Source organism: Eriocheir sinensis, chromosome 48, assembly GCF_024679095.1.
Source record: "Eriocheir sinensis breed Jianghai 21 chromosome 48, ASM2467909v1, whole genome shotgun sequence".
NCBI classification, from domain to species: domain Eukaryota; kingdom Metazoa; phylum Arthropoda; class Malacostraca; order Decapoda; family Varunidae; genus Eriocheir; species Eriocheir sinensis.
Window position 1 is genome coordinate 169,450 of NC_066556.1, and position 16,761 is coordinate 186,210.

Here is a 16,761-nt window from a genome sequence, read left to right on the forward strand (position 1 = left end):
TCTCTCTCTCTCTCTCTGTACAATAAGATTACGCAGCCGTACGATGAACATCCTCTCCCTCCTGACGTCACGGGTTGGGCGTTGCCGAAAGCAGGGAGGAAAAACGTGAGCCAGGAGCACAGACAGACCAACAGACAGACAAGTGAACACGTAGACAGGCAGACAGACAGGCAAACTAGACATACAGACAGACATGGGCAGATAGACTGATGATAAACTTACTAGACAGACAGTTGGATGAAGGCAGACAGACGGAAAGGCAAACGAATTTCTAGATGGATGGACAGAGAGGTAAATAACAGACAGAGACAGACAGGTAAATGGACAGACAGAGACAGACAATCATACATACAGATAGATGTAAGAAGAAAGAGACAAACAGACAAATAAATAATTGGATGGGTTAACTGACAGACAGACACAGACAGAAATAGACAGACTGTTTGGACGGAGAGAAACTGGCTGAAAAATCATACAGACAGACAGACAGGAAGGCGGATTACTAGGTGAACCGCCTGACAAGTAAGTGAATAAACAGACTGGCAATCATGAATACACACACACAGAGAGAGAGAGAGAGAGAGAGAGAGAGAGAGAGAGAGAGAGAGAGAGAGAGAAACAGCCAGGCAGATAAGTGGATGGACTAACAGACTGGCAGACAGACATACAGACAGGCAGAGAAAATGAAAAAAAACCTGACAGACTGATTGGCTGGTGAATGGAGTGAAAGAGAAATCTCACAAACCTCGCCAAATGTTATATTATTGGGATTTCTCAACATTGTTCATCACTTTATACTATGTGATTTATTTTTTGCATGTTCACGCACTAGCACGTCTGACATTTTTTTTTTCCCGCAGGTACGTGACGAGAACCAGCGGAGGGGGTGCCTGAGATGTGTCTGTTACGTGAGTACCGTGATGTCTGGCTCAGGTGAACGGCAGGTGTGAGCGATGGTCTAACACTATTTAATTCCCTTCCCGACTGTTCCTCTTATACCAACATCAAAATCCCAGCTAGGGCACTCTCACAAACAATCGAGTATAATCCTTTCTTTCATCTCTACAATCTATATTCTCTTTAACGGAGTATTTTTAATGACGTATTATTAAACGCAACAATAACGTGTAAATCTTCGCGAGTATCTTACTATGAGCATCTATTGTCATATACTACCTCTCCTCGCGTTTTTTCTTATTATCTCTATATCTATCCCTTTATATATCTATCTTTCCATCTATCTATATGTGTTTGTGTTTGTGTGTGTTCCTGTTTCCTTTATCCCGACTATTCCAAACGCATAATTCTGGGAAGAATAATTGTTATTGACCAACTTTTTCGTAAGGAAAAAACAGGCGTCATTTGCAGCTAGCGGCGTGAACGATTACGGGCGGCAAGGCCTCTGAGGAAGGTGGAAAGTATGACCGTAAAGTTTCCCGTTGACGGGCACGGCAGAGGGAAAAACAAACGACGGCGCTGTCTGGCGAAAGATAAATGAATGCCTCAAGAGTTTGCTCCTCGAGATGTATGTCAAGTGCTGTGTTTTGTCTTCGTTATCTGTCGCATTGTATATTCGCGCCATAAATATAAAGACATGCATGAGGAAAAAATAATAAAGACTCATGATGCACGGAGCCTCTCCCCGCTCTGACGCAAGCACACACCCAGCTGCCGGCAGTTATCGCACCGCACACACAAGCACCGGGGAATTTACAACCACAAGACCTTTGCGGCCACACTGAAATATCTCGGTGGTTCTTGACAAGCAATTTCCCACCCGAATAAAATCAGAGCTCGGGAGCGAGAGTAACCTTAGCACGATTCCAGGAGAGCGGCAGCACGCAAGGCCCTCACACGTCATATGGTTGGTCACTGGTGTGTTCAAGGTCGGCCACGTCACACTCCCGGCGCGCAAACCACCACTCTTGCCATTACGTTATTACATGTTGCTCCCCCACGATAACATCCGCCACAGCCGATCACCATGAAAAAAGAAAACCAGGGACAGACGGATGCTTTTGAATGTGTCAGTTTCCTGTAAAGACGGAAAGAAATTGGTCTCAACAAAATTTCCGACTCAGAGAGAGAGAGAGAGAGAGAGAGAGAGAGAGGAGTCGTATTCGTGCCCATCCGGCGGAACCTCCCCCGGTTATTACTAGACGCTTCAGGTTTTCCAGACTTCCGGATCCTTATAGGTCTGATTAATTCGCCTCCGCGCCGCCCCGTCAAGGCCGCGTCTCTTCCTCGCCGCGAGTTTCTCCAGTAAACGGTCACGCTTTTTTTTTTTCCAATATTGTGTTTTCTCTATTTTATCTTTCAGGCATCACCATGAAGGCTGTTTTCTCCTTCAAGGTGTTCTCTCTCTCTCTCTCTCTCTCAACGGATGCTGTCCTCATAATTTAGAAAATCTTAAACCAAATCGTGATGTCTGGTTCTCTGTGTTATGTATTCCTCTGTGTATGTGTTTCTAATTATTTACTTTTTAGATTCAAGTTTACATTTATATTCATGTTTCAACTGATTTTTTTTTTTAATATATTTCCCAGCCGCAGCGAGACACGCCGAGGTTCCTTCCCCTTTAGGACTAAATTTCCGTCCCTGGCTGTCTCACTCTGAGGGCGGGAAATTTTCTGACGTCAATTCAATTAGGTTTTAAATTCCATATTCTCTCCCCTCACCAATTTACGAACCCACGCCGCCTACCTGTTTATCTACCCGCGTCTATCTATCAGTATCTATTTTCGAACTATTCAGGCATCTACCGGTTTCAGTAATTACCGGTCTAATATTAAACGTGATGTGACTTGATTACCTCCACATTAATATTCCCTCGCTGATCTGCGCTATCCCATATATTTCATTGAGTAAGCATTTAATAATTAAGCGAAATTAAAACACGATCGTGAACGGATGAGTCTGGTAACCTTAAAGTGTCCAAACCCTAGCACTGAATCGCGCTGTGAAGGATGGACGGACGGGTAGTGGCCGGGGACATTAATCATTCAAGGGTCAAGGCTGGCGGTAGGTCACGGGGAGCAGACGAGGCAACGGGAGAGAGACGGCAAGGTGTGTGACTGTATAAAGTATAGGCAGATAAGGCGTGCCACTGTATAAGGAAAAGCAAGGCGTGCCATTATACAGCAAAACAATAGAAGGAGGCAAGTTGTGTCACTATACAAAGAGATGGAGGAAGGCAAGGTGTGTCACTGTACGAAGATATAGAGGAAGGGAAAGAGAGTCGCTGCACAGAGAGATAGAGAAAAGGCAAGGACTGTACACGAGAGATGAAGGAAGGCAAGGAGATTCACTGTACAAAGAGAGAGAGTAAGGCAAGGAGAGTCATGTTTAAAGAGACAGAGGAAGGCGAGGAGAGACACATACGAGGTGATGTGAAGAGATGGAATAAGACAAGGAGAGTAACTGTTAAAGAGGGAGGCAATGTAGAAATAGGGAAAGGAAGGCAACTTGAGGCACAATACAAAGGAGTTACGAGTAAGAATAAGATAAGGCAGCAAAAAGGCAACACAAGATAAAGACAGTAAAATGTAGACGTGTCAAAAATGAATGATAAATGTGATAGATAAGAACGCTGAGTAAGAGCCGGAGAGAAAGGAGAAAGAAAAACAAGACACACATAATCTAGCAGCGAGAGATAACACATAAGAAAATAATGAATGATAAACAGCCCCTGAAAATACATGAATAGAAAACTAGAGAAATATATAAACGGACATACTTATTTACACATACCTGAAAAGAGAAGTTTGAGCAGGTAGACAGAAAGTTAAATACACACACAAGCTTATATTTACCGACACACGTACCATGGCTAAGCACCCGTGAAGGCTACCAAAAGCGCTCTAATGCACAGGGATCATAGAGATTACATTCACGTCCCCTTAACCTGTCGGACGTTTCACGAGATGGCGTTTCTCTGCTTGCTTTCGACAGCCCATTCCTTCCTCTTCTTCTCTTTCTTTCGAGTTTTTGTTTCCATCAGCTATCCTTGGCTTCCCACCCACACTTTCTCCCTCTCCTGGCCTCTACCTCTGTTTCTTCCTTCCTAAGTCTCCCTATACAAGCTTTCCCTGCCCCTTCCCTCCCATGCCTCATCTCTGTTCCCTCTTCTCTTCATTTCGAGTCTTTTTTCATCAGCTATCCTTGCCTTCCCACCTCTCTTTCTCCCTCTTTACCTCCTCTATTCCTCTTCCCTCTCAGGTCTCTCTTTGGCAGCTTTCCTTTCCTTTCCTCCGTCGTCCTTCGCTCCTTCCCTTTCCGTTTCCTCCACTGTCCTTCCCTTCTTGCCTTCCTCCTGTCTCTTACTCATCCATGGTCTCCTCCGCCCTCCTTCCTTCCTTCCTCTTTATCCCCTTTCCCTGTTCTTCCGTCCATGACTCCCTCCAGTACTTAAAGAAGCGGTTTTCGTGGCTTAGTTTTTCTTCTGTTCACTTTCTTTCCCTATTCACTATCTCTCTCTTTATCGTTCCCTCCCTTTCACTTTCATATCACTTTTCTTCCTCCCATGATACTCTCTCTTTCTATCTATCTATCTGTCTATCTGTCAATCTATATATTTATCTACCTATCTGTCTCATTAGCGTAACACAGAATACCTTTTTTATGTATGGTGCAAATATTTCTGATTTTTAATAAGACCGGACGATACACGGAGAACACACAAGTAAATACGTGAAGTTCGGCACGAGCAAATGAGTTCCCACATTAAGATTCAAGGCAGGGCGGCAGGTACGGGGCAATTAGCAGGTGAGTCACGGCTGTAAACAGGTGACACAAGGGGGCGCCGTGCGTGTCAATCGTCACAGTAATAATGGAGATAATTTTACGGTGCTGCCCCCTGGGAATGCGGCACACGCGGGAACTTTCTTTGTTTTTTCCTATTTTCGACGTAACCGTTATGCTTCGTCACGCGAGCCTAAACTAAAGCTCTGACCGACAGCTAGCAACTCTGTTCTTCTCCCTCAGTAACTTAATATACAATAAGAACGTACGACAGCCGAAATTGACCTCTCTTTCGGCCACCTCTTATGATTCTTTTTTAGGAGCAGCGAGAAGCGGGCTTTTTTTATTAGTTTCCTTTTTTTTGTGCCCTTGAGCTGCCTCCTTTGTTGTAAAAAAAAAAAATAATGTGGTCGCTTTGTAGAATAAAAGTAAGGAGAGAGGATAGATGGTAGGACAGAAGGAGGGCAAGTGAGAAGGAAAGGATAAAAGGAAAGGAGAATGAAAAAAAAGGGATAATAAGGGAGTGAAGGAAGAAGGAGGAAGGGAGAATAGGAGAAATGAAAGACGGGGAATGGAACAGGGAGGGAGAACACTCTCGGCGAATTAAAATCGTCAACGGAGAGAAACATAGAATCATAGAGTGAATTTCCTGCATATATTTGTATCCACTCTACACACGTTATCCTTACTCATACACAGTTATGTAGCCTTCAACACGAGGCCACCGGCGATGTAACAGGTCAAAACTCACGGCCAAAAATAATATTGTTGTGGTGGTAACGCAAAGTGTGAACGAAACATCAGAATTTGGAGAAAGTAACCACAAAATTATCAGCCGTTACGGTAAAAAAGCGTAAAACCAAACATCCTCACTACGAGCAATGCATGTAATAAAAATGAGGAAAATAATGATTAAAAGACAGAATATCGTCAGAAAACAACCACAATAAAACCCAAAAGATTCACACACTGCGGAGAAAGCAACCACAGTATTACCAGACGTTACGGGAAATAAACACGTAAAATCATGCATCCTCACATCAAGCAAAAAATAAAATAAGGGGAAAGCAATGATTAAAAGACAGAATAACGCCAAAAACACTCACTAACGGCAAGAAAAACAAGGAAGCAACTGTCTGTCTGTCTCGGAGTTTCTCTTTGCTGTTACGTAAAAAAAAATAATCCTGCATCTTCACAACGAGCAAAGCAAGTAATAAAAAAAGGAGAAAACAATGATTAAAAGACAGAATAACGTCAGAAACACTCACTAACGGCAAGAAAAACAAAGAAGCAACTGTCTGTCTGTCTCGGAGTTTCCCTTAGCTGTTGCGGAAAAAAAAAATCATGCATTTTCAGAGCAAGCAAAGCAAGTAATAAAGGGAGAAAAATAGTTAATGAAAGACAGAAAAACGCCACAAACATTCACAAACTGCAGGAAAACAAAGAAGCAACTGTCTGTCTGTCTCGGGTGTTTCTCTTCCCGCTCCGCCTCCTTTTGTGTTGGCGACAGCCGCAAAAAATCCCTCCAATCAAGGCTTTTGACCCCTCGGAGACGGCTCTGTCACGTAATGGCCGTCGATAATGCAGAGTCATAACAATAAATTTAAGATTCACTTGACCTCGAAATGCAGGCAGCTTCCTCCTTTTCCTCGCGCTGACAGAAGATTGTTCTTTCACGCGGACAAAACCTCTATTTATGTTTTCTTATTTTTCTCTTGTATTCGGCCTTTGTGTGGTGTGTGTGTGTGTGTGTGTGTGTGTGTGTGTGTGTCATTGAGTCTATCCTATGTCTCTATTTTTTATCACCTTCGTAAAACCTAAGCGCCTTTATTTTCTACTTTTTCACATAAATACTCGTAATCAAATATTGTGTTCATGTCACGCCCTGGAGCAAAACATTATTTTCCTCTTTAATTTCGCTGACCAGTATTTTTGTCCCTTATATAACATTTCTTTATAAACTCCTTCGTGCGGTTCGTGAAAAATATGACGATCGATTTTCGGCTTTACTGAAGTTCCCGTAATTCCTCTTCCAAAAAGGATGAAGCCAAAGCAGAGGTCAAGGAGGGAGGGGGGGGGGGGGAGAGAGAGAGAGAGAGAGAGAGAGAGAGAGAGAGAGAGAGAGAGAGAGAGAGAGAGAGAGAGAGAGAGAGAGAGAGAGAGAGAGAGAGAGAGAGAGAGAGAGAGAGGCAGACAAGTGGGAAAAATAAAATATAAAAAAGGGGTCAGGCGGTACAGTTAGGCCAAAGGGTAAATGAAAGTTAATGGAGGAAGTGCAATGCGGAATGATAAAAGGAGGAGGAGGAGGAGGAGGAGGAGGAGGAGGAGAAAGGGTCATGAACTTGCGGCCTGGAGGGAGAGTGGGAGGGAAGGAGGAAAGAATAGACAAGTGGAGGGAGAAAGTGAGGAAGGGAAGGAGGAGGAAGGCGAGCTAAGGTCGTGCAATTGAAGGAAGCGAAGAAGAATGGAAGGACGGGAAGAGGAGAGGAAGAGAAAGGGAAAGAGAAAAGCAGAACAGGAGATAGGAAGGGAGAGAATAAAATAATACGAAGGAAAGAGGAGAAGGGAAGAGGGGAAGGACAGAAGGCAGAGAGAGCAAGGAATTAAGAAGGAAAGAAAGGGGAGAAGAAAGGAGAGAAGGAAGAAGGAGGGAATGGAGAAGAGGAAGAGAAAAGATGGGGAATGGAATAAAGGTAAGAGAAAGGAACAGAAAATAAAACAGCGATGATAAAGAGGAAGAAGGAGAAAGAAGAGTGGGAAGGAGAAAGGGTGATGATAAAGAGAAGGAGAAAGGAAGGAGAAGAGTAAAGGAGGAAGAGATGAAGGGAGGGACGGAGGAGGCAAAGGAGGGAGGATTAGTGTGTGTGTGTGTGTGTGTGTGTGTGTGTGTGTGTGTGTGTGTGTGTGTGTGTGTGTGTGTGTGCACACACACACACACACACACACACACACACACACACATACACACACACACACACACACACACACACACACACACATGCCTGCACGCTATGTAGTTACGAACAAATCTACCGACATATGTATAGGAAATGCCATTCTCTCTCTCTCTCTCAATTTCATTCCCCATTACACGCGATGGAATACGGCGTTGGATGCATGTGTTGGTATCGGAACTTGAGGGCTTTTAGTTTTAAAGCGATTTCGATTCCATATTAATCCCCGGGCAGAAAGGATTCGCTCCGGCAAACGACGCTGAATCCGCTGATGACACAAACCTTGGCTGTGTATGTGTGTGTGTGTGTGTGTGTGTGTGTGTGTGTGTGTGTGTGTGTGTGTGTGTGTGTGTACCAAAGAGATAAATAATATACAACTGGATAAACATTATAAATACAAAATGCAGCTTAGTGTATTATTTTTTTTTATATCTGCAAGTCGGCTTATGTAGATTTTCCATTGTTATATCTGTTTGTTTATCTATCTAATTATATCTATCTGTCTATCGACCTCCTTCACGTCTTCCTCTTCCTCCTCCTCCTCCTCCTCCTCCTTGTCACCGTCCCCTTCGTCATTCTATCTCCTTTTTCCTAGTCGCAATACAGGCCAGACAGACGACAGCTCACAGACGCCATCCCGGGAAGGAGATGATAGATGTTAGACGCGTCAGGGGTGTTAGTGTGCTTGTCTGTTTACGTGACAGAGGAGGAGGAGGAAGAGGAGGAGGAAGAGGAGGCGTGAGTGGCGAAGGAGGGGAAAGGAGAGGGAGGGAGAAGAGTAAAGAGAAGTGTATGATAAATGTGTGACTCATCTATCCTTGCATTCGTGGGATGGTGACGTGGAGGGCTGATGTTTGAGGAGCGGCGAGGGAAGGGAAGGAAAGTGCGGGAGAGAGAGAAACATATGTGCAAGATTAGATAAGAGATTATAGAATACGGGAAGAAAGGGCAACAGAAGGGAGAGGGAAACATGAGAGATGAGGAAGGGGTGAAGGAGAGACAGAAATGAATGTGTGGGATTAGAAAAGAGATCAGAGAAGAAGAAGGAAGACGGAAGCAATGAGGGAAGAGATAAGGAGTGAGGGGAGAGAGAAACTTAATATTAGGGAAGAGAGGAAAGAGGAAGGGAAGAAAGAGGAAGGAGAACGAGAGGAAAACACGAATAAGAAATGGATGAAGAATAGAATAGACAAAACTGGAAGGAAAGAAAAGGTAAATGGGGGAAACACGAAAGGTAAAAAAGGAGTGAAGAAAGAAAAAACGTATTTGTAAGATAAAGAAAGTGATGAAAGGAAGACAAAAAAGAGAGATAAGAAAAAAAGAGTGAAAACTGGAAAAAACGAAAGATTGCGAAAGAGATTAAAGGAAGGAAGAAGGAAGGAAAGAAAGAGATACAAGAGACACGGAGAAATTACGAGATGAAAAGAAAAGAACCAAAATGGAATAAAAGAAAGTGAAGGAGAGATTAAGAAACGTGTTCAAGATAAAAGAAAGGAAAAAGGAGAGAGGGAAAAAATATGTGGCTGGAAAAACGATGAAAAAACTGAGAGATGAAAATATAGAAGAAAAATATCATGATCAAAATAATAAATAAAGGAGAGAGAAAAAAAAACATACATTTGAGATGAGTAAATATAGAAAAGCTGAAGGGATAATAGAAGCGAGATAGATAGATAGATAGGTAGATAGATGAACAGAGAGGGAGAAAGAGTTTAGAAAGAAGAAAGTCACATGAGACAAGAAGAGAAGAAAGGAATGAAGGAGAGAGAGAGAGAGAGAGAGAGAGAGAGAGAGAGAGAGAGAGAGAGAGAGAGAGAGAGAGAGAGAGAGAGAGAGAGAGAGAGAGAGAGAGAGAGAGAGAGAGAGAGAGAGAGAGAGAGAGAGACTGAAGGAAACCGGAGTGTAAGAAAGAGGATCAAACAGCGAAGGAAAAAAAGAGCAAGCCGGTGAAGGAGATACAGAGAGGGAGAGTTTTTTCGCATTCATGGTACAGAAGAAGGGTCACACTACCACCAGGCTCATTAAACTACCCCTGGAAATGCCCTAAACTCCCACGAAAGCCTTCTCAAATATGTGTACTTGGGAGCAACTATTTCCAGAGGCCAAAAAAAGATCAATCGAGTCTTCATGAGTTTTTTTTTCGCATTGATGGTACATAAGAAGGGTCACACTACCACCAGGCTCATTAAACTACCCCTGGAAATGCCCCAAACTCCCACGAAAGCCTTGTCAAATATGTGTACTTGGGAGCAACTATTTCCAGAGGCCAAAAAGGAGATCAGTTGGGTCTTCATGAGAGTTTTTTGACATTGATGGTACAGAAGAAGGGTCACACTACCACCAGGATCATTAAACTACCCCTGGAAATGCCCCAAACACCTACGAAAGCCTTGTCAATACGGGCCCTGGGTCTGAGGCAATGGATTTCTTAGGCTTGATACAATAAATTTCGATGGACCGGATGAAACCAGAAGACAGTACCTCGTGTGGGGAGGGAGGAAGGTGACTCTGGCGGAGAGGTAAATGATCTGTGGCAAAAGGAAAAACGATGTGGATAAAAAGATGACGAACAATGGGTCACTCATATTATTATTATTATTATTATTATTATTATTATTATTATTATTAGTGGTGGTGGTGGTGATAGTTTGTGAATACTATATAAGGAGATTTAACAGTTCAGTGTGTGTGCATGAGAGAGAGAGAGAGAGAGAGAGAGAGAGAGAGAGAGAGAGAGAGAGAGAGAGAGGGGAAGGAAAACAGGGAAGAAGAATGGAGGAATGTCGGTGCCGGGGGTGGGTGGGGAAGAAAGGGAAAGCCATTACCGGGGGCGAGGCATGAAGGGGCGGCGCCGGTGGCATGACGCAACGATGACGCAACTCCCAGACGCTGCCACACGCCGCCAGCCTACCAGGGAGAACGGGACACAAAACAAGCATAAACAACGGTCAACACCTCTTTTGTTTCATTACAATGGCCTTATTTCATTGCTTTGTCCGTCTGTCTACTTACAGGAGCCTCCCATCTTCACCGTGCAAGAGCAAAACGTTACCAAAAAATACGTGTTTCATGTGTAAAGGCGATGTACATTATTTTGTTTACATTACCAAGGGATGGATTTTGTAAGGTTAACTAATGAAATCTTAACAAAAACCTTTCTGCCTCTTGAAGTGCTGTGCATATGCGTATTCTTAAAACTCAAATGCCTACCGAGACCGTAACGTTAGTGTGAACGATATACAAATGAAAACAGCCCAAACATCAAACCGTAACATCCTCTCCGCTACACAGGACAAAGGTCTCCACGCCTCTCCGTGCCAAGATACGCAGGGAAACACGGAGCAGACTAAAAGCCCTCCCTCTCTCTGACTAAACGTGTAGCATGAGAGGAAGAATACAACCCAAACGTTTTCATTTCTTGCTATAACAGGAGACAGGGAAACATAACCCAGACTATTCTCTGTCCTCTCCCTGGCTGAGCGTTGTATGATAGCCATAACACCAGATGGTAACCTGTTTTTTTCCCCCTCTCTCCTCCTTCCCTGGCCTGTGTTTCCCTCTGAGAGCGTTGTGTGGGGAGGCGAGTGAGAGAGAGCGGAAGGGAAGGAGGCAGGATGGGTTTCTTTGAACTTGTAATGAGCCAATAATCTTAAATGAGCCACGTAAATTGTAGTAAAATAGGTTTTTAAAAGTTCCCTGTAGAGAGAGAGAGAGAGAGAGAGAGAGAGAGAGAGAGAGAGAGAGAGAGAATGACTTTCCCCTAATGTTCCAAGGCATTACCCCCGCACTAGGAGACAAGACTTTTAAGCCAGACGGACCTTTAGCATCCAGGCAAGCACGGTCGTTTTAAGACATGAATATTAAAGAAAGGAGGTAAAAAACAAGACAAGCTGACAGGTTACAGACTTTGGGGCACACATCCATCTCGCCGAGGGCTGGTCTTGGGGCGGCTGCCAACCCTAGGAAAGCCAAAGGAAGCCCTACAAAGAAAAGAAACGGTCATATTTTCCCTCGCCTCAAGACCCGCCTCTTTGTGGGTGCCGACACGCGGATGAGAGAGAGAGAGAGAGAGAGAGAGAGAGAGAGAGAGAGAGAGAGAGAGAGAGAGAGAGAGAGAGAGAGAGAGAGAGAGCTGATGCAGAGTACAGGAAGAGATTTTCACGGAGTCACGTAATGAGCTGAATTGTATTATAGATAGAAGTTAGGAAGGCGCACGGGAAGTTAATGTTGGTGAGTGTGTTGAAGACAGTTGAGGTGACAGCGGCGGCGGTGGTGGTGGGGTTATGTAGTTCATGGGAGGCAAGGAAACAGGAGTTAGTGCTCTCTCCCTCTCTCTCTCTCTTATCTTCGTAATCTTCAGTTTCAAATAATTTCCTGTTTTAATAAGAGACTTCAGTTCCTGTTCATTCTATTTTCTTTGAACACCATTTACTTTGAAATCTCTCTCTCTCTCTCTCTCTCTCTGACACACACACACACACACACACACACACACACACACACACACACATTTTTCCATTATTGCCGTCCCCTGACACAGACTGGCTGGCTGTCAATGGGGAGAGCGAGGCGTGCATGGCTGGCGCAGGAGCCTACACACTGATGACCTTTAAACGTCCACATCTGGTGATTAAAATGTCCCCTGCAGAAGCGAGGCTCATTTGGAGGCAGCGCCTTTGAGGACATGGGGAAAGTTTTCGGTGCTTGTTGGAGAGGCTTAAAAGAGGAGACGAAGTAGGCGAAGAAAGGCGGGCGGAGTGTATGTATGACTCAGAAAGTGCAGGAAATATGGAAGAGAGAGAGAGAGAGAGAGAGAGAGAGAGAGAGAGAGAGAGAGAGAGAGAGAGAGAGAGAGAGATCGTAACAGCAGCAGCAGCAAGAAAAATAACCAGAAATGGAGGTCAGGAAAAGTGAGAGGAAAATGAAAAGGACATTAAAGTTTGAAATGTAAGATAAGACTCATCTAAAGGAGTAGTATGGAAGGAGGGAACGAATATGGGCAAGTTATGTCTTGAGTTTTTCTTCCTACAACCTCCGTATCTTAGACTTTATTCCCCACTGAAACGGCGGGATCACATTTCAGTGCCATAGCGTCTTTGATAACCTACTCAAAACCCCACATCCCTTGTCTCGTCACCCCCGTAACACGACACCAGAAATATACATCCTTTTCCCTAAACTCTAAATGTTATAACCTTCGTATCTTGACTCAATTTCCCCCTAGAGCAATCGAATCACATTTCAGTGCCATAGTGTCTTTGATAACCCACTCACACCCTACATCCCTTGCTTCTTCTCCCCCGTAACACGACACCAGAATCATGTATACTCGTACTTTACCCTAAACTCTAAATTTAATAACCCCGTATCTTGACTTAGTTTCCCTCTGAAGTAGCAGGATCACATTTCAGTGCCATAGTGCCTTTGATAACCCACTCACAGCCCTGCATCCCTTGGCTCGTCACCCCCGTAACCCGACACCAGAAATACACCAACTCTTACTTTACTTAATTTACCAGCTCTGTACTACTTTAATTGCTTCATCCCTTGCCCTTTCCAACACGGCCCAATAAACGAATGAATATACTTGTTTTTCCTCGCACTCCCCAGCCTACAACCAGTAAACTTTGACCGTCTTTCCGCTTGAAGCAACGGGATCACAATACGGTGTCGTGGGGGTCTCGATCTCTCACGTTCATCCTTTCATCCTTTGCCTTCCTCCCCCAGAACGGCGCTAGAAATGAGCGTGTGGCTTCCCGTGCGCGCGTTCCTCTTTGTTCTGCTTTTAGGAAATGGAGGACGTGGGAAGGGAAGGTATTACGTGCGAGGCATGTTGCATTATGGGTATTAGGTAGCAGTCTGGGTATTTTTCTTGCTTCTACGATCTCTCTCTCTCTCTCTCTAAATATATATGATAACACTCATTTACACCCACTATTTAATATACAGCTTCTTTGCTCTCTTCTTTCTCTCCTCCCCTCATCAACTTTAACTTCGTCTCCCTCTAAAGGTGAACACATGAATCATAATAATCCAACTGATCTCTATAAGGCTTTTTAATTCACTCAGATACCGTGCACGAAAACAAGAGACGAGCTTAACCTGAAACAATGACTCGATGGCCCACACGTAATGCACTTAACCAAACAAAGATGAGTAGCTAAAAAAACTGGTTATATTGCCCCACTTCGTTCCTGAAACACGTCTTAACTTAATAAGATACTGATAACGAAAACAAAATATTAATGTCAACCAGGAACGGTGACTCGACAACCCACACAAAGATGAACAGAAAAAAAAACCCCTGGTAACAATAAAAACCCAATTCGTTACTGAAACAAGTCTTAACATAATCAAACACTGAAAACGAGAAATAAATAAAGTGAAGCAAAAACAACACTACAAAAATCTCCAACTCAACACCCGAAACAAAAGAAAGCGAGATAAAAAAACTAGAAAACGACAACAAATAAGGGAGCTTTTTTTGAATTCACCTGATACGAGACAGTGCGTGCGATTCCGGGGACATTAATTAACTTTCGCTTTTTGTCGGTGCTTTCTTTCTTTTTTTTTCTAACATTTTAACTTTTCTTTCTCCGTTCCTCTGTTCGCTTCCCGTGCGGTCGGTCGCGTGGGGAGGGGAGTGTAAACAGAGACTTGCTCCAGACACCGAGGGCACCCCGGCGTCCAATCCGCGGGGTCGTAATGGGTGGCTGGCCAATGGGTGTCGCTCTACCTGCCTGGCCGATCGATGCGCCCAGACGCCGCCCTCCCGTTGGCTGGCGCGGACGTGGCCAACGGAGGTAATGAGCCAATAAGATTAAACATACAGAGTCCCCGTGAGAGGATGTGATCTTGTGGCAGGATGGGGAAAGGCCTACCCACGCTGATTCCGTCTGTCTGTCTGTTTATATGTTTCTCTCTCTCTCTCTCTCTCTCTCTCTCTCTCTCTCTCTCTTCTTTTCTTGTTCTTGATCTTGTTCCTCTTGTTCTTGTTCTTCTTTTTCGTCTTCGTCATCTTCTTCCTAGGGCAGATATATCCAATTATGAGGAACGATGAATTAACAGCTACCGTACGTCAATTACCCAAACAAATGAAGAGCCTCACAGGGGGACAAGGAGCCAAAGTGACCACAAAGATAAACCGTTTCGGAGTCTGTTTTGAGGGGGAGTAAGGCTGAGGCGAAGTGAGCTGAGCTGAGGTGAGAGAAAGGGAAGAAAAACAAAGCCGGCAAGACAAGAACAGGAAATGGAAGAGGGGGGAAGAGGCGAGAGAGAGAGAGAGAGAGAGAGAGAGAGAGAGAGAGAGAGAGAGAGAGAGAGAGAGAGAGAGAGAGAGAGAGAGAGAGAGAGAGAGAGAGAGAGAGAGAGAGAGAGAGAGAGAGAGAGAGAGAGAGAGAGATATGAACGGTGATCGGAGGTGAGGTGAGGCTAGGTAACGGGAGATGAGGTGAGTTAAGAAGAGAAAATATGTGATAAGAAATTATGTTGTGAAAGTAAGGGGACAGGAAGAGAAGCGAAGGGAAGGAAAGGGAATGAAGATCAGGTGTAATCAGGTGATGAGAGAGAGAGGGAATGGGAGGGAAGGGAGGAGAATAGAAGGAAGAAACCAAGGGAGGGAAAGGAAGAGAATGAAGGCAATGGTGGCGATGTGAAGTGGTGGAAGGTGATGGACAAGTGAGGGCAGAAAATCATTAAGTAAACACCTGCCGAGTGCGTCTGTGTGGGGGATGTAAATGCCGAGACTGCTACGAAAAACCTAAAGGGGAATACCATGCCAGCTGAGACCATAACAGCTTGCCTTACCTCATCTCTCATCCTTTATCATTTATTTGTTTTCATCTCTCTCTCTCTCTCTCCTTCCTTTTCTATCCCTCATCTATCGTTATCAGAGAGAGAGAGAGAATATTTACGTAGAAGAAACGAGGAAAGAAAAGCAAACGATACCATTGCATTTTTGCCCTCATTCCCTCGTATCACTAAGCTGTTAATGAATGACTGAGATAGGGAGGTGTCAGGCCGCACGTGGCTGCTTGAGATGTCTCGTCGGGGCTATCAGTCAGGCCTCTGTACGACCCACATCTCGCCCTCTGTCTCTCTTCCCCGCCCTCCTCCCCTGTTAAACACAATCTTACATGCACACAATGGAATGCTCGGAGCTTGACAACAACGCCTTTAGAACAGTGATATAAGACAGGGAAATACTATCTAAGGGGTGTTTGAAAGGTATCCAGGGTGACGTAGGCGGCAAGGCAGCGTGTGTGTATGAATGAGGGAAGAAAGGCGAAACAAACAGTATATATTGACTCTTATCAGCTATTGTGATTAGGTCGTGAAGTAGGGAGGGTGGCGGAACATGGCTGCTTGAGATGCCTCGTCGTGGTTCAGTCAGGCCTTCGTATGACCTATATCTTGCTCTGTGTCTCTCTTCCTTGTCCTTCTCTCCTGTAGAACATAATATTACACATTTAGAAGGACTCGGAGCTGCACAAAAAGGCCTCGGGAACTGTAATACAAGGATTGGAAATGCTATCGGTGGGTGTTTGGAGCGTATCGCGGGTGACATTGGCGGTGTGAACGTGTGTGAACTGAGGGAAGAAAGGCGAAAACACACTATGCATATTCGCTCTTAATGTCTCTTATCTCAAGGAAGAGAATGAATGAGTCAGGGAGGGCGACGAGAAGTACCGAAAGGCTCTCGCGGGGACCATCACGCTTCGCAAGATTTTCCCGGAGAGGGCGCGCCGGGCAGCACACAGGAGCCCCAGACAACCAAGACAACCACCCTACACACTACGACACACACAACAACACGAACGGTATACTAAAAAGCGGCTATTATACCCTACATGACGCGGTGGAGAGGGGTGGACGAAACTCAAATACGAGGACGAACACACAGATACGAACTGTAACCACAGCACCTCGAAGCAACCACCAGCTTGCGGCGCTGTTGCGGATTCCGGAGTTCTGTCTTAGATTTGACCGCCCACAAGAAGAGGAGGAGGATTATTTCCCTATACTTACTGAAGGATTTGGCTTCATCGAGTTAGGCGAGGAAAATGTG